Source organism: Coenobita brevimanus, chromosome 49 (assembly GCF_032717465.1).
Source record: "Coenobita brevimanus isolate Jiangsu-jjx chromosome 49, ASM3271746v2, whole genome shotgun sequence".
Lineage (NCBI taxonomy): Eukaryota > Metazoa > Arthropoda > Malacostraca > Decapoda > Coenobitidae > Coenobita > Coenobita brevimanus.
Genome location: NC_137002.1, coordinates 8,876,388 through 8,900,438, shown reverse-complemented (window position 1 = coordinate 8,900,438; position 24,051 = coordinate 8,876,388). Strand labels below are relative to the sequence as shown.

At 39.8% G+C, this 24,051-nt stretch overlaps 1 long non-coding RNA gene across 1 annotated transcript in view; it reads left to right on the top strand.

The window, feature by feature from the left end:
- Nucleotides 1-24,051, top strand: part of LOC145399527 (uncharacterized) — a 71,193-nt gene that overhangs the window by 24,750 nt on the left and 22,392 nt on the right. The gene's annotated exons all lie outside the window — the stretch shown is intronic.

The following is a 24,051-nucleotide window of genomic DNA, read 5'->3' as shown; positions in this document are numbered from 1 at the left end:
GAGATGAAGAAGTCAAAGTCAAAGTCAGATGTTTATCTAGCCTTAGAGATTACAATAGTTGACATAACACTTAGTCTACTAGTGGCTGAGCCTTTTGAGAGTCCAGGAACTCTCTTTAAAGGCACCTTGTTTTTCTTTGCACTTTTGGTAAACATCAATTGTCTAGTAAGGCTAAAACTACGATTTTACTAAATCAGCTGTATGACTTTTAAGTAATAATGGTCATCCCCGAATGACAATAGTTTAAGATTTTAATAAAGGGTATATACAAGATAGCACTACAACAAAACGGAGGTAATTTTATATTAATACCAGTAATAATAGTAACAAAAATAATAACTACCACAATAACAATAATAATAATAAATAATAATAATAATAATGAAAGTCAACTAATTTATAGAATTAGTACTTTGATAGTAAGTAGGCTTTATAAGCAGATTTGAAAGATACAGCTTCGCTTAGTTCCTGAATGGCCATTGGGATACCATTCCAAACTTTGGGTCCCTGATAAGTGATATGTGACTGGGACTGGGTTGAAGCCATGAGCGGTATTCTTAGATTACAGTTATTTCGGAGATTATACCGATCATTCATATTAAAATCAAAGCAACTGTTAAATGACAGGTTGTGCAGAGACTTGTAAACAAACAAAGCAGTGCAGTAGGACTTTATATCAGGCAATTTTAGGATACCCAATTTCTTGAATGATGGATTAGTGTGGTCATATTTGTGTAAGTTTTCCATTATACGGACCAATTTCTTTTGGGCTATAAATAAGCGGTTTAGTTGTGTCTTATAAGCACCACTCCATACATTGTTACAATAAAACAATAAAGGAAAAATCAGCGAGTAATAAATGAGCTTAAAAGACTGTGTTGTTAGTTGATTACGAATTTGGTACATGATACCACACTGTTTGCTAATCTTTGTATGGAGATACTGGATATGCAAATACCATGACAAACATTCATCAATTATAACACCAAGGAATTTTATACTGTCCACTCTTTCAATTGACTGGGCACCTATGTAGATGTTGGGTTGATTTGCAGTGCTTTGTTTCCTTCTAAATATGATGAAATGAGATTTGCTTACATTTAGCGTGAGTTTGTTGCTTGTTATCCATTTTTTAATATCTGTTAGGCTGCTATTTACAACATTTGATAGTTCATTGAGATTTTGGTGGCTTGCATAAAAGATGCTATCATCAGCAAATAGTACTGGCTTCATATGTGAGGTAGCGTACACGATGTCATTTATGTACAAAATAAACGAGTGGTCCTAAGACCGACCCCTGGGGAACTCCAGATTCTCCTGTCATACAGGTAGACTGGCACTGTTTGTATTGCACAAACTGTTTGCGATTGGCTAAGTAGGAAGCAAACCATTGATTTGAAGTGCCTCGTATAACATAGTGGTCAAGCTTCTTTAGTAATATAGAGTGATTAACCGTATCAAATGCCTTGGCCAGATCTAGAAATACACCCATAGTAAATTTATTTTCATCAAATGAAGCCAGCACATCCTTGGTGAATGACAGCAAAGCACTCTCGGTAGACAATTTTTCCCTAAAACCAAATTGTGAATCAGTGATAATGTTGTTGGTGGTGCAAAATTGAATTAACCTACCATAAACCAATTTTTCTATTATCTTACTGATTGCTGGAAGGATTGAGATAGGGCGATAATTGCTTAACAGCTTACGATCACCAGCTTTAAAAACGGGAATGACTTTGGCCACATGTCAGGAAACTTTCCAGTCTCAAAAGATAAATTAAAGAGGAAGACAAGTACAGGAACTAGATAGGCCATTATTTCCTTAATTGATGGACATGGGGATATTGTCATATCCGGGACCAACATTCTGTAGATTTTTTATAGTTTGAATAACATGTTCAGTAGTAGGTGACAAAACGAATACACTGTCTTGCCTATTGCGTAAATATGAATAGAAATTAACCTCAGACTCTCCAACAGACTCAGCAAATTCCTTACCAACACTGACAAAGTAATTATTAAAATGGTCAGCTACTTCCTTAGGTTCATATACCTCATTACTGTTTACTAAATAAAAGCAATTATTTCTTTGTTGTGAAGAAGGCTTATTAAGGATAGAGTTTATTACACACCATGTTTTTTTACTGTTACCTATATTTTCACTTATTTTATTCCTATAGTAATCTGACTTTGCCTTTCTGATTTTAGCTGTGATTTCATTGCGCAGTCTGCGATACTCTGCACCGTACGTAATGGGTTTCTTGGCACACTTTGAAGCTTGTTTCTTTCTCGGATCATCTGCCTAATATCTGCAGTAATGTAGGGCTTATCAGTATGTTTAGATTTAATTATTTTTATGTTTTAATGGGAACTTGTTATGAAATATATTAGAAAGTAGGAGATTAAAATTACAGTAATCTACGTCTGGGTCTTTAGCACATAAAACAAGGTCCCAAGTCACTTGACTAATTTTTTCTTTAAATGTATTTATACTACTTTCTTTAAAGTCTCTGTACTAGAGGACAGTTTTTTCACCTTTCGGTAAATATGATGCGGATTTGAACACCGATACAACAGGAAAATGATCTGAAATTTTATTATATATAATATTGCTTGCGAAGCAGTTTATGTAGTCATTAGTCCATATATGATCTATTAGTGTGGCGGATGTTAAAGTTACGCGTGTGGGTTTATTAATAGTGTTATAAAAATTATGAGAATAGCACATAGATAAAAGGTTACTGACATGTGGGTTTGTTCTACTTTTAACCCCTACACCGCAGGCATGTTTACCAATGTTTTGCGTGTGCCGCGGGGTTATTCGGGCTCCGACAGACTCTCAAAAAATATTTTTGCCAAAAATCAGTTATTAGTCCTAGAATATTAAAATTACATATGCTTATGGCACATACCTTCAGCTTTCTCCTGGAATGTTTGTTGAGCCTTCGTCGGTTACCGTAGGACTTGTGGAGACCTCTGAAGTTGGGTAACGAAGTCTCCACTTTACACTTCCCAACAACCCGTAATATGATTACCACAGCCAGATATTAACACTATAAACACTACTCTATGATTTTCAAGTAGTTTGGGATCCATACTCCAAAAAAAAACCCACTGTGAAAGCAATGAAAATTACGAGCGCGTCTGACCGTCGCACTTGCGCTAATTCGCTCTTGGTACTCTGTCATTTATTATTCATAAAACCCCTCACACTTTATATTTCTATTACTATATAACACTTATATATATCTACAGTCTTTATCCATAGGATTCCTTCAGTAGTATTAGTTTATTGTCACTGTAGGGATTCAATTTCTTTCAGTAAAATACGTAGCATTCACTTTCTCGTCCTGTATACTAGCATTGAGAGTGAATGTCATTTTCATCTTCACTCTCATAACTCATAATATTCAGACATGCTAGAGTGAAACTTTCACTTTCATTACTCCAAGGGTATATACTCGTATTCTTATAATACTACTCATTTACATTTCTATTTACGTTCTCTATTTTATTTACGTTATTTACATATCTATTTTATTTACACTGTGTTATGCACTGTCACTTGAAGTAACTTATAAAACTATTTTCCACTGTTCACGTATATTTACATTCATTACTTTCACTTGCTGTTTACACATTATTTACAATTCCACTTGCACTGTTTTACTCAATAGAAAGATCGTAGTCACTCTTTTATCAATTGTCAGCCCTTTACCTCTTTCCACACGAGGTTTAGTAGGGGGTAAAGGTCACAGGGCCCTTTGCATGGGGGTGAAAAGTCCCTGAAGCTAGCAAGAGTGAACTGACATACCTCCACGTTAGAAGATGAGAGTGAACTGATAAGGGTGGGCCGGGGTGGTGGCCTACCTAGGGAAATTCATTACTACCAATGTTAGCCTCTTGAAACAGCTATATATAGCAGTGAAATGATTGGCAGGAAATCTAGACAATACATTATAAATTAGATAGTTCCAGGTGAATGTAAATATCACTTAGGCTTCTCCCTTCCCTCCTTATATGTATATTTATTATGAAAATAGATTATACGGCATATTTCAAGGGGAAATAAACAGCGAAAATTAGCGAACGAGTGCACGTGAGGTGTTGTCAGGTGATAATTAGCCAATTCCAGGTGTATGGCACTCTCACTTACCTTATTTCTTTCTTGTATATATTATATGGTATAAGAATAGGGCATAGGGCTTATTTCAATGGATGAAATCAGTGAAAAATTCCAGGGAAGATTTACTTAGCGTAGCATGGCCGGGCAGGCGAGAGGATAGGGTAATGGAGGGGGGGTAGGGAGGGGAGTCAAGAACGGGGAGAAATGGCTAAATTGTCAACAATGGATGGGAGTACAGATGAGATTAGGAGTGCTGACTAAAGTTGGACATTGGCAGTACTGATAGATGATACAACCCCACTTGGAAGCTCGGGTGAATTCAAAATAACACAGAATCACAAAAGCGACGCCCCGCGGTATGATCCCTTGCTCCCAGGGAAAGTGACGCCCCGCGGTTAAGGGGTTAAACAGGTCGATATTTAAATCACCCCCGATGTAACAAGATTTACCTTCTGAGCTGGCTAACTCAATAATGTTGTGAAAGTCGTCAAAGAACCTTGCAATATTAGTGTTTGGGCGTCTGTAAATAATCCCTAAGACTATGGAATTAGTACTAAGATAAACTTCAATAAGTATGGTTTCAATATGTTCTTTCTTAAATATCAAGTCATTTCGGACGTTACATGAAAAATGTTGTTTAAACAAAGCAACTCCTCCACTGTTTCGAGAGCAGTTATTTGCGTAGACACTAGTTTGGGATACTAAAAAGATTCTCAGTATCATCCGTTAACCTTGTCTCGCAAAATCCTAAAGCGTCAAAATGAAATTGAATAGGATTTATGCACTGATCCAAAAATTCGTCAAAATGCATTGGTAGGCTTCCTATATTATAGCAAAGCAATGAAAAAATATTTGTAGACTGATTTATGTGCGTAAAAGGTGAATCAGCGAAATAGTATTCAGTTGTTGGGAGGTTCATGTTACGAAAATTTAGCATAAAATTATCCGGATCACTGACAGATGTATGATTATCATTATTGAAATTTAAGGGAGTAAAACACATAGTATCAAGGTCATCCAACGAAAAACTAGGTTCTCTAGTATCATTTACGAAAAGTGCATAATTCTGCGTCATCTAAATTATAAAACAGTAGAACATGGTTATCAATATTTAATAGTTTGTAACAACAGGGTTTTACTCATTACAAAATTTTAGGACCTGTTTATACCTAACCTGCTTCTAGTTTGTCTTGTGTTAGGTGGTGAGGCAATCCCAGGGTCAACTCCACCAACTTCCCCTTCTGCGTCGTCTGAGTACGTTTCTCTGGCCTTCCGCTTATTGACACTACTCTCCTTTGTTTCGGCGGCCGTTGTGCTGACTTTATTAGCACGACTTGGGGTGGTTGGCTGGCGAGAGTGTGTCACCTGCTTAAATGGCGATGGTAACTTAGTAGGTGAAACGGGAGTGTTCAATCGTTGAGGTAAAGTTGGAGTTCCTTCCTTCGTGGTCCATTCCTGAGGGGATGGGGTGCGGTGCCATTGCTTACGTTGGGGTGTTGTAGAGCAGCGGGGCCTGGGTGAGACTGGGGTCGGCAGGGCAAACAGAGGGGACAGCCTGAAGAGTTTGATCATACTTGCGTCGGTCCCGGACCACCAGAGTCCTGTAGTTGAAATAGACAAATTTTCCCTGCTTTCTGGCTTCGTGGTAGGCAGGCATCTGTGAACGACGAGCCTCTGGTGATCCAGGACATAGATCCTCATTTATATAAATGCTTGTCCCCTTCAGTTTCTTCCGGTTCCGTAGCACTTGCTGTCTGTCTGAATACTGGGAAAACCTTGCAACAATGTCCCTCTGTTTGTTTGAAGCTTTTCCAATTCAGTGACCTCTGTCAAATTTCGCACTGATGTTTAGATGCTCCGACAATATGAGTTCCACTTTGCGTTGACACTGCTCCCATGTTTCGCCTGGCTCTTCTGCGATCCCAGTGAAGCGAAGATTGTTTCTACGTCCTTGATCATCCAAATAGTCGAGCCGTTGCGAGACCTCACCGTGTTGTTGCTTACATTTGTTGTTATCGTTGGTCAGTTGCATTACTTGGGTAATGAGGTCTCGTTTTACAGTTGTTTCATTGTTCAGTTTAGTTTCCAGATCGAGGAGTTGATTTTGAGTATATTCCAAGCTGTGAGTTAATTCCATTAATTTTTGCTCATAGTGCTTCTGGTGGTTTTTCATATCTTGTTTAAGTCTGGCAATTTCATTATCACTTTCCTGTTTTTGTTTAGCCAAAAGTGCTAGTATCTCTTCTTTGTCCATGGTGGAAAAATCTAAGGGTTGGCACAGCTGAGAGAGCAGCACAACCTTCCTCCACCACATCCTGTGTGTGGTGCCTGGCTGGGATAAATGAGGCCAGTGCGAGGAAGTAGAGGGTTGGGGTGACAGAGACGGGTACGAGAAGGTCAAAGGCTGGGTCGACAGGACAATGCAAGGAAGTTGAGGGCTGTTTCGACGGAGTGGCAGGCATCACCTGATGGAAAAAGGACTCGATGGAGGACTGCATGGTAATCCTTCTCGACTGGAGCTTTATCACATTGTCACGGCTCTGTTGCACATACGTGGCCATGGCATCAGTAATGATGGACTGCCAATTAGGATGCTCGCAGCAGATGAGAAGGATGTCCACTGCATCACGGACCTCCTGGAGCCATGGGCTATCCACCACTTCGTTGTCATCATCTTCCTCCTCATCCTTCTCCCTCTAATCTTCAGTGCCCCCTACAGTCACGGACCCCACAATTTCGCGGTTGGACATAGTCTACTACCCAGGGTCTCCCTCATCCACATCCGGCCAGTCGTGGATGGTGTCCTCAATCAGTTGTTGTCCTGCTACTTCCATACACCAGACGAAGTCCTGAGCTTCAGTCCCAGTAAAGTCAGCTATGGGTCTCTTCATCCTTAAGGGGCTTGTTCCAGCCATGCTCAAACATGAATGCAGAGAGTTCTCTCCAAGCCTGTGCCCATTATAGATCACAGGCTTGAGGGAATAGCTACCACTTGAGGTAGGCCAAGGCTCTCTCCTCCCTGCTGTCCTTGCCTTGGGCTGCCTCCTCCTCGTCCTCAAGCACAATCATCATGTCTTTCATAAACCTCTTCTGGTACAGCCGCATCATTGCTGCAATAATACCTTGGTCCGTCGTTTCAAGATTGAGGCCGAATTAGGGGGCAAGAAAATGGCCCTAATACGACCACCATCTCCAACCAACTCCTTCTCAGAAAGATGAGCAGGAGTGTTGTCAAGGAGCAGCAGAGCCCTCACTTGGTCACAGTCAAGGCCAAGACTCTCTGTTTGATAACGGATAATCACCTCACAGCATGATTGTACAACCAGTCTCTGAAGATCTTGGCTGTAAACCAAGACTTCAGCAAGTGGAAGTAAATAATTGGGAGACTATCCATTATCCCCTAGAGACAGTGTTGCTGTTTGGCATGCACTGCTACAACAGGTTTCAGATGGTGGGAGCCCCTTGCATTGGCACAGCACAAAACAAGCAAGCTCTGTTTGCTCACGTTACGACCAGGTAATGACTTCTTCACGTCAGCAAAGGTATTAGTCGGGACAGACCTGAAGAACAGACCAGTTTCATTAGCATTATAAACCTGATCCAGACATTCCTTCTATGTCAGCCAGGCTTTTAAGCCTGATGCGAAACTCATCAGTTCCTTCCATGTCTGCATCCAACACTTCACCATAGGTAATAGCCCATGTCAAAGGTCAAACCAAAACAGCCAACCCTCAGGCATCCTGAAATCTGCAATCCCCAGTTGCTCAGTAAACTTGGTGGCTGCAGCCTTCACCTCAGCGTGATGCACAATCACGTCAATGGCACACTATTGTCAAAACCACTTTAGGCAGGCCTAGCTGAGTTTGGCAAGACATAGCTAGGCCATCATTATGCGCTCGTGCTGCCACACAGTCATGCCACGTTCACCCTGGAAGAGCATCTTGGTGGATTCTTTGTCTTCCACAGATCCTGCAACTTGGTCTGGGGCATGTTGTAGTGCTCCATCATCCTTCCGGTGGTCCAGCCTTCCTCCAACTCCTCGACTATCTCCATCTTCTTCATGAAGAAAACAATACAGTGCCTCTTAGCAGGTGGTGGAGGAGCCATGGAGACAACAACCAGGACCATACACAAGACCAGCAGGTGCAAGGCATCACCACATAAGCCACAACTAGGGTCAAGTACAGTAGTGAGCACTATGGCACGGAGCACTTTGGGGCCACAAGTGAGGCATATTGGATGAGGAGATGGCACCACATGCACTCACAATTTCAGGATCACAATAGAGCACTAGGACACAAAGCACTGAGAGGCCATAAGCTTTGCAGCAAACAACAAGCAAGGCACAAACCACAGAGTAAGTCACAGCACAAGGGTTTTGCAACCATGTGGTCACAGAAGCAGAGTGCACAGACACATCTTTACTATATGAGATCCATGGGAGGGAATGAGAACATGACAGTAAGCTCAGTGTGCCGGATGAGCCACTTCTCCGACAGATTCTGATTGGCTAGTATCATGCATGATTTTCCCAGGTGCAGGGTTGCCTGCTGCATAGGAACTGGTTGAAACCACTCGCAGCCAGATATTGCATAGAACCACCGGTTATTTCCTGAATGTTGCATAATTTCGCTATATATTGCTTTTATGGAGCCAAGCCAGAAACACCAGATATTGCAACTACAGATAATTGAGAGTTTACTGCGTGTTAGGTTTTGATGTAGAAAGCTGCTCGTAGGAACCTGGATGCATATCTGATTTTTTTCATTGTTGGTTGAAATGGAAGTTTTAGTTTGATTTTTTTCACTGTCGGTTGAAAGGGAAGTTTTAGTTTGGGCACACCGTCGGCATCCATTGGCCCTAACCATTGCATCACAATAATGGCCGTAACGTGGGAATTCTTTTGACTCTGGTATCACAGTGATGGTTATTACTGTAATTGGAGCTACATAAACTGAACCCAACACAGCCTGGTCTATCCAACTTATCTCCTTGTTTTAGTTTTGCCTTCTGGTTTTTCTGATGGTTTTCTGTCCTTTGATTGTTTTTTATGGTCATTTTTATTGCAAGTATTCCTGTTTTGTTGTTTTGTACCCCCTCCCTACCCTCCAACAGTGGCAACAACAGGCTTTCCCGACAAGTGCCCATCAAAAATTGATTGAAATGCATGAAAACCCATCAGAAAAAACAGAGACCGAGTACCTAACTGGGTGGGGGGTGAGGTTTTACCCTCCCATAACATGATCTATCCTGACCACCACAAAACCTAACCTTGAAACCCACTCAAAAACTAGGCCAGCCACCTACCTTAGGAAGCCATTACTCTTCAGCGTTCTCACCCAGTTCAGCAGGGATAGGAATGCTATCCGCAACCTTGCGTGAACATTGTTCAGACTGTGGCAGTGTTGTTGCACTGCCAGTTGTACCTGTTCTCATTGTACCAGCTTACTTTATTATGCTTTAAACACATGACCACTAGATAATGACTACAAGAAGTCCTAAGGCTTGTCACATTATTTTGATAACAGTGCTGAACTGTGTCCCACTGCACAGGAGCACGGCCTTGACACAACTCAGACATGTTTGGAAAAACACATGAAAAACATTTTCTCTTGCAGGCAAAGGGAGTCACACCCAGCATGCCCAGGGTGTGCCAAGGTCATTGCTGACTGGCTAAAGGCAAAGCATAGGCTGTCATGCTTCACCCAGCTACCTCATTGGTTCATTCAGAAAGATTGATAGAGGGTTACACAGTAGGAAAGAATGACCAAGAAAGTTGACAGCACCACAGTCAGAAATCACTGCTCTCACAAGACTCGCATCCCCACACTAGTCGTGGCAAGTAATTTTCAGGACGATCATAAAATCCCCCAAAGATGCATTTCCCAAGAAAACGTCATAGAGAAGACCCCCTATACTGTGATGAGAAAATGTAATAAAACACAGTAGAAAAACTGTCAGGCTTTGATGAACCAAAGTAAAAAAAATAAATGAATAAATAAAAAATCCCTTTCCTGTATACCTGTATTGGCCAAACATTTTGCACTCAGCCTACCCTATCCAAAAATTCAAGTCCCTACTGGTGGGGTTTTTCTGTATGTTGGTCTCTCATTAATGGGTAGGTGGGGGTGCTCACCATCCACTCAATGTAGTGCTGCTTTGGGTGTCAGCCCTTTCCTCTCGTCCTTCCTTCCTCTTCTGTCTTTTTTTCCTTTATTCTTTCCTCTTCCTTATGCTTGTGGGTGACTCTACACTGAGTGACAAGCCAAATGGTTTCCTGTACACCAGGAAGCCATTTACTACGCCGGATGGTAACCACATAACCAAATTATGGCACCTGGTGGTTTAGTGGGTAATTAAGGCGCTCCAGTCGGATTGATCCTGTGTAGGTTTATATCCAAGGGGTGGTTAGGGTTTATAGCCCTTGTAATGCCACTCAGGGATGAGTGAGACTGGTCACTCTCATCTTAAATGTCAGGACCAACTTGCCTAGCCCTGGGCTCCTACTCTCCTCATGCGGCAACATTGGATTGGATGATGGATGGATGGATGGTCTCTCATTCTTCCTGATCATCAAACCCTACCCACTTTATGGTCTACTGATACTTCCCACATTGCATCCAAAACGTTTGTGCATAACCATTCTTTGGACAGTAGTTTGTGACCAGTGTACTTCAGTATTTAATATAGAGATACAGTATCATTCTCATTTCAGCCTATACTCTACCTGATGGTGAATTTATGGTTCTTTCCCAAGTTTTTTATGATCTGCTGATTTTTACCTTAAGTTCCGTCAGAAATTACCGGGTTTTGATACATGCCTGCCACTCCCGAAGTGAGTGAATTACTAGCCGTTTTTGGCATTAACCTACCCTGACCCCACTTTATCTAAACAAGACCCCAAGCAGTTAATTCCTTATTGAAACAGATTCCATCTTTGACTTAGTTATCAGCATCATACTCCTGAGATAACAAGAGCTTGGATGGGAGAGCACCTGCTTCTTTCACAGTGGCTGTGACTAAATTGATTTGCCAGGTGGCAGCAGCTTAGTTGGTGATTGGCTAAATAGAAGCTCATGACTCCTCCTGGCACCCAACTAGCTAGATTTTAAAAATCTTATGTGTTGTTTTTTATTGCTGATGGAAGTGTCAGAAGGTGTTTGTACTGGTGAGATTTAACTACTGAACACCCATAAGATAACCAGATTGATTATGGGCTGAAGTGAGAATAGTACCAATAGAAGTCCCTATTTTTATAATCACTGTATACCAGTGCTGGGCTGGTGCGCAAACACTTGCACAAAGTGCAATTGTGCACCCTTGCGCTCCGGTGATATCGTTTGCGCATTGCGCACCGCATGAGACCATGTGCAATTTTGCGCTTGCGCACATGAAAAGGCAGGTGCGCAAGTGCAAACTTAGTTGCGCTTGCACAAGAAAATTTGCGCTTGCGCACCTGCCCTGTGGATTGCGCACTGCGCAATCCAAGGGACACATGGTCTTCCAGGGGACACGTGGTCTTGGGAGCTTCCCGCATGGCTGGACAATGGATGGGGGAGGCTGGGGCGGGTCACGAGGGTGGGTTGGTGGGGGGAGGTGGGAGGGAAGGGGGTAGTAGCATTTCTTAATATCATTCAACTGAGATAATGTATTTTTAATAGTTTTTAAGTTATTATTAGTAGTAGTAAATAATAATAAATATACATTATTTTTCAAGATTAACATATGCAATTCCTTACAAAAACCATTAAAACATATTATTTAAATCAAATATCCACAGCCTAATAATATATTAGGCTGTGGATATTTGATTTAAATAATATGTTTTCATGATTTTTTATTTTTTGTAACAAATTACATATGCTATTGTATATCTATATTGAATTATTAAATAAACTGTCTTGACAAGACAAAAGAGAGAGATAAAGAGCATTATTCTGAGAGAGAAAGAGAGAGAGAGAGAGAGAATAAATATGAGAATGGCAAAGGAGCGTCCCTTTGAGCGAGGAGATAAGGCATAAACTTCGTCCCTCTTCTCTCTCTCATTCTCCATTCCTTCCCTCCTCTCTCTCTTATTCTCCATTCCCTCCCTCCTCTGTCGGAGAGAGAGAGAGAGAGAGAGTTGATGATACAGTAATCACATGATCTTTGCCAATGCCTTGGTAAATATAGGCTGTTTTCCCAGACAATGAGCTACTGTACCTCAGTCACCGCAGGTGATGGGGAGGTTGCTAATTTAGTAATTTATTTAATTATACCAGTATATATTTTACAGTAATTCCCACAAAGATATGCAAATGATTTGCGCTAATGCTTTGCGACATTGCACAAGCTAAATATTAGATTGCGCACTTGCGCAAATTACAAATACAGTAAAACCTCACTATATCGGACTAATTGGGGCCCAAGCCTGTCCGAAAAAGCGAAAGTCCGGTAAAAGCGACATCAGGACTCCCCCCTGGACTTTCCTCTTTTTGTTATGCACAGAGGCTTGCTTGTCATTCATGCATTTATTCTCTCTCTCTCTCTCCGCACTGGGCACTTCTGATTTACTTCACATATTTTTGTCTTCATCATCACCTTCATCTTCACCTTCCCATTCATTTTTACCTTCACTTTCAGTTCACTCTGACATTCACATTCACTTTCATATTCTCTTCCATGCTCATTTCACCTTCACCTTCACACTCATTCTCAATATCACTCATTTTGAATTTCCCTTTTACTGTCATTTGCAACCTTACTTTCTCATTTTCACATTTACCTTTACAATTATTCACTCACCTTCACTTTTTCCCCTCCCTTCTTTTACCGTCACATTCACCTCCATCTTCACTCACACCTTCATCTTCATATTCACTTTCTCTTTCACCTTCACTCACTTTCACTTTCAACTTTTCTTTCACTTTCACATTCATTTTCACCTTCACTTTCACCTTCATTTTCATTCATTTTCACCTTCACTTTCATCCTCACTTTCACCATCATCACTTTTACATTCAGTTTCACCTTCATTTTCATTCACCTTCACTCACTTTCACCCTCACTTTCACTTTCGACTTCAGTTTCACCTTCACTTTCATGTTTACTTTCACCTTCACCTTCACTTTCACCCTCACTTTCACCTTCCATCTTCACCCTCAGTTTCACTTCTGACTTCACATTCACCTTCACTTTTACTTTCACCTTCATATTCACTTTCACCTTCACCTTCACCCTCACTTTCACCTTCACCTTCACTTTCACTTTTGACTTCATTTTTACCTTCACCTTCACTTTCACCTTCACTTACTTTTGCCTTCACTTTCACTTTTATTTTCACCTTCACTTTCACCTTCACCAGCCTTCATTTTTTCATTCACTTTCGCCTCTCCCGGAGACAGAAAGAAGGGGAGGATATACAGTATAGAAGGAGTGAGAGAGGAGGGACCAAGGTTATGCCTATCTCCCTCATTTGTTTATGCCAAGGGGACGCCACTTGTCATTTCTGTATTTATTCTCTCTCTAATGTGAGGTTGGTGCAGAAGCAAATGCCCACATTAAGGGAGGAACACCCGTGTATATATATATATATATATATATAAATAAAATATAAACATATATATATATATATAGGACTACATAATAGATAGATAGATAAATAGATAGATAGAGAGACAGATAGAAGCAGGAAGTCAAATGATGAGAAGGTGTTGTGTTTGCGAGAAGCGAGCAGCGCTAAACGCTTACACGGGGGAAAGCTGACGACAGCGGCCAGTAAGGAGATGATTCAGTTAGCTGTCAGCAGTCCTCTCGTGAGAAAGTTCTGTTGCCATGAGGAAGATACGTGACACACACACCCTACTACACGAGATTTTAGGAAAGAGAGTTTAGAAGGAGACAAGCGACCCTAGAGAGAGGTCGAGATGGAGATTAGCTTTAGAACAGAGAGAGAGAGAGAGAGATAGCGAGACAGGGAGGTAGCTACCCAGGACTTATACTATTATACCTGTTTAATATTTCCAAGACAAATAAAAATAGTCCCATACTATTCTTTACCTCTCCCGTCACTACATGACATCTGGTGGGGAAACTACTACAAGATATAAAAGCCGCTCGACCACAAGTCTAAAATATACTTCTCTACAATTAACTACAAAGTCTTTATGACATTTGGTGGCAGCGGTGGGATACGAACCTCGTCTACGAATCAACATTAAATTCCTACAAAATATCAAGATTGACAACAACCAACAATATCAGCTCCTGCCCCCTCCGTCTCCCAGATCATTACGCTGATGCAGAGGTCAAGAGATCACTCGACGCCTTGCAAGTAGCTTAACGACAAACCAGCAAATCTGCGGACATCGTCTCCGAATTAAAAGCAAATTTCTACAAAAGCAACCGAGACTACAAGGTTAGCTTCAGTTCTACAAAGTCTACAGCCATCTACAATCAACTACAGCCATCTACAATCAACTACAATTAACAACTCTACGTCGTCTGTATAATCTTCTACACGCACCTACAAGTAGCGGCAGTCTTCATCCCACAACGAATAAATCACTAGAGAAAAGGACAGAGAAAACTTCCACATAGAATAAAGGGAACAAACAAACGAAGAGTGAGACACGATTTACAACTCATCTTACTCACTCGTCTTCACTCAAGTTACTCATCGCTACTCATTCACTCACCACAGCTACCAGTGTGGGAAGCCGACGTCACCATGTGCTGAGATGACATCACAACGCGAGTCTGCCATGCCAAGCAACGTGTGACGGACACCAAGCACTTCTCACCCACTACTCATTACTCATTATTCACATAGCTCCTACTCATATTCACTTATTTTCACAGTTAAGTTGGAAATTCGACGTTCTATGTTGAGGTTTGCCTGGGACAGCCGTTAACCACTACAAATACCAGGCCATGGAGTTTCCTGAGTAATATCGTCCATCAACACACCACTAGAATTATCAAGAGATCTTCAATCAAACCTGTATTTTCTTCCGAGATCGACTTTTGTATCGACACACCTCTACGATCTGTATCAAGTGGGTAAAATTATACTTGCTCATTTCTTCTCAGTGCTAAAATTAGCTATATTCAACTTATTTAATCATCTAGTTTGCTAGGACATAAATAAACAAGAGGCGTATTTCATAACATCATATCTTAATGACAGGAATATTTTCGCAACCACCCACGTTAATACCAGATGACACACAAATTGCCACAACATCAGACTCACAATTAAGAGACAGCCCACCCATTGTACAACCCACACCACACGTTATAGATAAGGAAACAAATACGGGAGTTTCGGATGATGAGTGGGAAACCCCTTCAGATGTTGAGAGTATCGACTTCGCAGCTGCCTTAAATACGTATGCCAATATACTTAACAGGGTTCACCGGTCCGGTCATACATATTCTACCATTCCCTCACATAACGATAAACTCGTACAAGTTGAATTAACAGGGCAATCATTAAATATGAATCAAGAAACAAATACTGCTGATCTAAAAACCACACCTCACGTTTTTGTGTATCACGAGGATAAGACTGCCCCAAAATTCTCTGGCACAGACAAGGATCGCATTGATGTCATTTCATTAATCAGTCAGTGCGAACAAATGTTCATCAAGCGCCACATACTAGATGAACAAGAGAAAATTGCTATTTTTTCATCTTGCATAAGCCAGGAAAGATGTCCAGCAAGCAATTTATTGCGCTCCGATAAGCTACATCGTGCTAGGACATATGATGAATTTAAAACTGAATTTCTGAAGAAATTTTCTGGAGGTATGAACTTCTTGCCAGGTATAATTCCAGAATTACATAAAATTGTAGATCTTGTAAGGGAGCACACTACAAACCATGTGCTCAGTGAAATAACTGCTGATGTCTCCACAATCAAGAGAACCCTATTAGCTACTCTGGAGAATTCTAAGTGGATAACAGATGATGGAAAGATGTCCCCAGACCTCGTCGTGGACATCATTGGTTATGTAGCTGCCTTGTGTAAATTACCTGATAGAATCCTTAAGATCGCCAAAACAATCGCGTACATCCCTGGAATGTGCTTACTAGACTTAATGAACGAGGTAGAGATGCAGTGCAGTAAAGCAGGTGTGGTCGACACACATGCACATTCTGGTAGAATCAGGGTACCTGAGACAGTATCAGCTGTGAAAACATCAACACCGACCCCAAACAGAGAACAAAATCGATCGCGACCTGAAATGAGGCAGCCCAAACAAGCAAAGACGCCTAGACCTCGTTCCCACACGCCATCCTACAGGCAGTTTCATAAGTTTTCGCGCAGCCCGAGCAGGTCTCGCGCTATAAACAACACTTTTTATGGGAAATCACCTCGTAGGTCACAGTCAAGGGATAGGTCCATTCTGTGTCATTACTGTGCAAAACCAGGACACACAAGGTATGAATGCTTTATCAAGGCAAAAGAGGATAATCAAAAGACACAAGGGTTTGGTCCTTACTGTAGGCATCATAGATACCAAGGGCACTGGACTAGTGATTGCAAAACAGTAGAAAAAATTGTGTCTATGTTCAAATCGTGGGAAGACCAAGTCATGACAAAAAACGAACAAACATAAAAAAGAACAAGGTTAAACTTCACATAGGAGGCATGTTGGGAAATGAGTGTATCTTGATACCAGCTGTATGTGAGGATCAAAACGTTTCCTTATTTTTAGATACAGGCTCTCCAGTGAACTTAATAACACATGAAGAACTAAATAGAATTCTTAAAAATAAAAAGAAAGTAACTTTTCTGGATGAAGCTGATTTAGAATTAAACACAGTAGATGGTCAAGAGATTACAGTAAAAGGTATGATAAGATTAAATCTCAGTTTCACAGAAACTACAAGACCATTCTCTGCATTGTTCTATATCGTTGAAAACTTAGCAATTAAAGCTCATATGTTACTGGGCTTAAGATCCATGAGAACTGAGAACATAACTATACTCCCACAAATGAATGGAATAGACTTTGATAATGAATTCATAGAGGAAATACTTTCAGAGCCCTCACCGATTGGTAGAAGAGAGCCAAAAAGAATTGGTAATATTAAAGGCTTTAACAAACATACACAAACAGATGAGTGTATAGATCCACTTACACCAGCAACCCCATCCTCCAGAATTAGTGACCCAGCTAACAGTACTGATTTATCAATTTTTCCAGCCCATCTCACTAATGATTTGGTTATACCACCTAATTCATACATGAAGGTTACCATAAAGAGCAAATTACGGAATAGTACTGTTCTTGTCTTAGAAGAATTATGTAAAGTAAAGGGATTGTCAGTAGAAAACGCATTATGTCATACGAACGACGAAGGGCTAACTCAGATATTCATTATTAATCACATGAATGGGGAAGTTCAGTTGAAGAAGGGAACTTGCATAGTTAATATTGAAAAATGTTTAGCCCCTGTGAAGGAAATAAATATTGGTGGAGTAACAAGTGAGATAAAATCTACGGATAGAGAAAGAATAAAAGAGAATTTAATTCACTCAGGTGAATTTGACGAAGAAAATGATTTGTTAACCCTGTTGGAAACACACAGGGACACCGTAGCCTTGCCCGGAGAACAATTAGGGTGTACTAACTTGATTAATCACATGATTAATGTACACCCAGAAACACCACCAATTTTCGTACCAGCTTATCGCATACCACACTCCCAACGTACACTTGCTAATCAGTATGTCGATGAAATGTTAAAGCTTGGAATTATTGAGCCTTCAGTTTCTCCGTGGAACGCTCCCCTTTTCTTTGTGCCCAAGAGAAATGGAGAAATGCGTGCGGTAGTAGATTACCGTAAACTAAATAATCACACCATCCCAGACAGATTTCCCATGCCATTGCTAAGTGATGTTCTACAGAATATTGGTCCTGAGAATAATATATTCTCGACCATCGATCTCCTAAACGGATACTATCAGATTCCGGTATCTCAGGAGTCACGTAAATACACTGCCTTTTCAACAAACAGAGGCCATTATCAATATACAAGAATGCCAATGGGACTGAGGACAGCCCCTGGTACGTTCCAGCGTCTTATGAATTACGTATTGTCCGGAATTTTAGGACAAGGAATATTTGTTTATCTTGACGATATTATTATCGCAACGAAGAATATTAAGGATCATCTCAGGAAATTAGACTTACTCTTACAAAAGCTTAGTGATGCTGGATTAAAAATTAAACTTTCTAAATGCAAATTTTGCTTTAAGGAAATAAATTTCTTAGGCCACAAATTAAGCTCTGATGGTATTCACACCACTGATGACAAAATACAGGCAGTGAGAGATTTTCCTGAACCCACTACGACTGACGAAGTTAGACAATTTTTAGGTCTGGCTGGGTACTATAGGTCCTTCGTACCACAGTTCTCTCATATAGCCTTCCCTCTATTCCAACTACTCAAAAAGATGCTGTATTCCAATGGGAAGAAGAACAAAAAAGGGCATTTAACAATCTAAAAATTAAACTAACGAATGCACCTTGTTTAGCATATCCAGATTACACGAAATCATTTCTTATTTGTACAGACGCATCAGTTAAAGGATTAGGGGCTGTACTGATGCAGGAAGATAAAAGAGGAAAGAATCAACCAATTGCATTTGCCAGCAGACAAACAAGAGGTGCAGAAAAAATTATAGCACTACAGACTTAGAGGCACTTGCAGTGATTTTTGCATTACAAAGTTTCGAGATTTGGTATATGGTTACGAAATCCACTTATTCACCGACCATAAACCACTGGTGGGTATGTTTAAAGAAAAACTCCTTTCTGGGAGGAGAGCAAGATGGAAATGTACAGTTGAAAACTACAATGTACAAATACATTATATACAAGGTAAAATGAATATAGTAGCTGACGCATTATCTAGGAACCCGAACACAATTCAAGTCGCGGCGTTAGATCTCAAAGGAAATATCCCAAACCACGAGGATATCGCAAAGGCACAAAGACTTGACCCAGTATGGTCAAAAGTAATATACAAGTTAGAAAGTGGAGATGACATACAATTACCCAAACTGCATGTCCCACTTGAACAATTCACAATGGTCAATAATACATTATACAAAATTAACTCTAAACAACCAAAACGCCAAAGAAATACTAACCAGTTGGTAGTACCTAATGACATGATACCCCAAGTATTACGAATGATACACGACAGCCCACATGCAGGACACCCTGGAAAGGATAAGACATTCAACCAAGCCCAGCTATTATATTACTGGCCTTCATTACGAAGAGATATACACAATCATATAGACAGATGCGAATCATGTGCGAAACACAAAGGATACCCAATCACACCTGCACCGATGGGTAATTACCCAGTACCACATCAACCATGGGACGTTGTCGCTGTTGATTTACTCAAGATGCCATTATCATACAATAATAACCTATACTTATTCGTAGCAACGGATCATTTTTCCCGTTATGTCATTTTAGCTCCAATTAAAGATAAGACAGCAGAGACAGTAGCAAAGGCAATAACAGATAATGTAATATGTCGCTTTACTACCCCAAAGGTATTAATAAGTGATAATGGAGGAGAATTTAATTCTGAGATCTTACAAGAAATATGTAAACAATACAACATTAAAAAGGTTAACGTTTTGGCCTATCACCCAGCATCGAATGGGTTGGTAGAGAGACAAAATAAAAAGGTATTAGATGTGCTACGACACATTCTCATTGAAAATTATGCAAGCTGGGATGATTGGATTCCCAGAGTAGAGGCCTCCATTAATGGGTCTATAAATAAATCCATTGGTGACACACCACATTTCATTATATATGGCACAGATAAAAAATTACCATATGAGCTCCTAGAAGGTGACAGCATGCCTATATACAATTACGATGATTACTCTAAACTCCGTTTACGTGAATTCCAGGACATACACAAAAGAGTGCAAAAACAATTAACGATGTCCAAGGAAGAAATGACGGAGGCATTTAACAAAAAAGCAAAAGATTCACCTATCAGCTTAGGAGACATTGTTTACGGAGTCATTCATACGAGAGACAATAAATTATCCCCTAAATTTGAGGGCCCATACAGAGTAATTAACATAAAGGCAAACAAAGTTTTAATTAAGTCACTTTCAAGTGGCGAGGAAAAACAAGTTCATATTGACCATTTAAAACGAGTTTCAAGGGAATTATCACATAATTATTCAGCCTCGGATACAACCGAACAGGTGAACGTACCTCAAGAAACCAAGCAAGAACACAACAATGATTACAAAAAGAAATTAAGGTCATATACCAAACAATCGAACAAAGGTGCAACTATTCCAATGAATTCTACAGTACATCATTTACGAGAATTAAATATCGATTTAAACTCCTTCTATAAATGAAATAACAGCCAACCGTAACGCACATCATCACTATCATCAACCACAGCTTTATAGGAAATTAATAGATTTTTTTTTCGGTAGGTTACGATGAAGGGACTTATGCTATGGATTCTCCTATACATAGTAAGAGTATATGCGCACCTAGACCCCAAGCATATAGTACGACAAGGATGCCTCATAGCTCCAACGGCCACGACTACAATCGTCAAGGATGTCATGAGTACTGAAATAAGTCTAGATTACTTGTATGACTTACCTACTTATATAGAAAGACTTGCGACGCCGATGCGAACTCTGGACTTCAAGATAGGGAATTATGTTTCACAATCACATATCACCAAGGAAGTGGATGAAATGGTGAAGTTAGCGAAATGGAAACTAGAACAGGCGAAGTCAACTATGCTCGTCATGATCCAAGATCTCCCATCTTCTGGAACAGAGGTGCTGAGCGACAGGAACAACATCACACGTACTCGCCAAAAGCGCGGTTTGTTCGATCTGGGCGGCGCAATTCTTGGGAACATCTTTGGATTGGCTACAGAGGATGACCTTAAAGAAATAAACAAAAAATTTAATAAGATAGCTCAGGTACTAACATACCAAGATAAATTCATCACAGGACAGAACTCAGCAATGAAAACAATTGTGAAAAATCTGAAACAAGCAGAAAACGTAGCTCTCGAGAGTATAGATAAAATAAATAGCTTGGAGGGTAACGTTACCCTTTTCCAGCACTTCTCCATCATCACAGAACATATTGACACGATTCTACTACAATTAGAGAACACTAGAGATCATTTCAGGGCACTTATGCAAGGAATTTCGAATGCTGGTGATGGCAAGATCACAAATGACTTACTCCCAGTTCATGAGCTACGTCAGATAGTTAGTCAAGGCATACATACACATAAATTGAAGCCATTGTTCCGCAGTAGGGAATTTATGCAATATTACCCGTACTTGGAAGCAACACTAACACCAACATCAGTGATAGTTCATGTACCATTCATCACGGAAGACCTGTTCACAGTATACCAAATACACCCCTTCCCCTATAGAAACAACAACACTTTAGTCATCATCAACATCAACACAGACACCGAACTCATCATGGTCTCCAAGAGACGAGACACTGTCACTTTCGCAAGTGAGTCAACGATTGAGCGAAAGTGCCGCACATCCTTACATGCTGTTCATCTTTGTCCTGCGTACATTTTCACGTTTCAGCCTACTGATACGGTCCCTTGTGAAATGGCTATCATCAGCAATAACAATATTCATCATCATTGCAACTTCACTTTTGCTCCAGATAAACTTGTACACCATCAACGCATTGGACACTCGCAGTTTTTTTATTTCCCTCATAACACATCAGTTTACATAGTCTGTCCAGATATACCACCATCTCATACATCAGCCTCAGGATTATACATAGCACCAGACTACTGTGCGGTATTTACACCATCCATGTCTACTTTTTCCACCATCAATCACTACGCCATTATCAACCATACACACAAACATTTCCACCCACTGCCTGATATGGACTTAAACATGAGCACAAGTATTAAGCTGACTTCACCTAAGTTTGAAACTATGCAGCTGATCAATGAAACTATGAAGCCCTGGGAAGATTTGAGTTTGAGTATGTTCAACCCATATTATGTGTATAGCCAAGCACCTTCTGTCTTCATAATTATCTGCATTGTGGTTGCAGTATTGCTGTTGGCCATGCACAGAATGCATGCAAGAATTGCTAATTTGGAGTCATTGTTTAGTGGGGGGAGAGTTAACATCACAGTTAACCACCCTGAATGAAGTGTATATATTTTGTATATAGTATTAATTATATATATAAAAAAAAAAAAAAAATAATAATAATAATAATAATAATAACACAAAGAAGAATGACCCATATATGGCAGACCAGTACCATTATCTTTAAATGAAATATTAGTAACTCTTACAATAATCTTAATTTTAAACTATTTTTATTCTTGCATGTATGCATTTCACTATAATAACCCAAGTACATACTGTATTACAGTTAAATAATTTACTTTAATACATTTATTCCAATATGTATTCAACTTATTTAAAATGTAATATTACTGAATAATCACTATTTACTATGCATAATATATGTATACAATATTCATACAATTATGTTACTTTACAATATTATGTATTTCACTTAATTAGCTTATAAGTTCATTATAATGTGTATGTAGTATGTATTAATATATTATAACTATTAAATGTCGATGGTACGTCATTTTCGCGCGGCCGAGCAAATATAGGACTACATAATAGATAGATATATAAATAGATAGATAGAGAGACAGATAGAAGCAGGAAGTCAAATGATGAGAAGGTGTTGTGTTTGCGAGAAGCGAGCAGCGCTAAACGCTTACACGGGGGAAAGCTGACGACAGCGGCCAGTAAGGAGATGATTCAGTTAGCTGTCAGCAGTCCTCTCGTGAGAAAGTTCTGTTGCCATGAGGAAGATACGTGACACACACACCCTACTACACGAGATTTTAGGAAAGAGAGTTTAGAAGGAGACAAGCGACCCTAGAGAGAGGTCGAGACGGAGATTAGCTTTAGAACAGAGAGAGAGAGAGAGAGATAGCGAGACAGGGAGGTAGCTACCCAGGACTTATACTATTATACCTGTTTAATATTTCCAAGACAAATAAAAATAGTCCCATACTATTCTTTACCTCTCCCGTCACTACATGACATCTGGTGGGGAAACTACTACAAGATATAAAAGCCGCTCGACCACAAGTCTAAAATATACTTCTCTACAATTAACTACAAAGTCTTTATGACATATATATATATATATATATATATATATATATATATATATAATATAAATATATATATATATATTAAATATAAATGTATATATATATATATATATATATATATATATATATATATATATATATATATGTATATACACACACACACATATATATGGCGTCTGGCAATGGATTCTCTCTCTCTCTCTCTCTCTCTCTCTGTCGACTTTGACATTCCATATTCACTTGTGTGCTCTCTTTCACCCTCACTTTTACACACATTATCACAGTTATTTTCATTTTCAATTTTACCTTCTCTCTCTCTCTTCTCTCTCTCTCTCTCTCTCTCTCTCTCTCTCTCTCTCTCTCTCTCACCCGAGAGGCGAGGAAGAGGAAGAGAAGGTATGGAGGAGGACAGAGAGAGGAAGGACCGATGTTATGGTATCTCCTCCGTTTCTCTGTTTATTGGTTTATTCAAAGAGAGGACTGCTTTTGGCTTTATTGAACTTTTCCTGAAAGCTTAAGAATTTAGTCCACTTGGCTCCTCGAGTCCGATAAAAGCGAATTCCGCTATATTGAAGTCCGTTATATCAAGGGTATACTGTAGTAGAAAAAAATAATAAAAAATAAAAGTAAGTAGGTATGCTGTTTTATTTAAATATCTCAATATTTTTCAGTAAATCCCAAAAATATATGCAAATGGTTTGCGCTT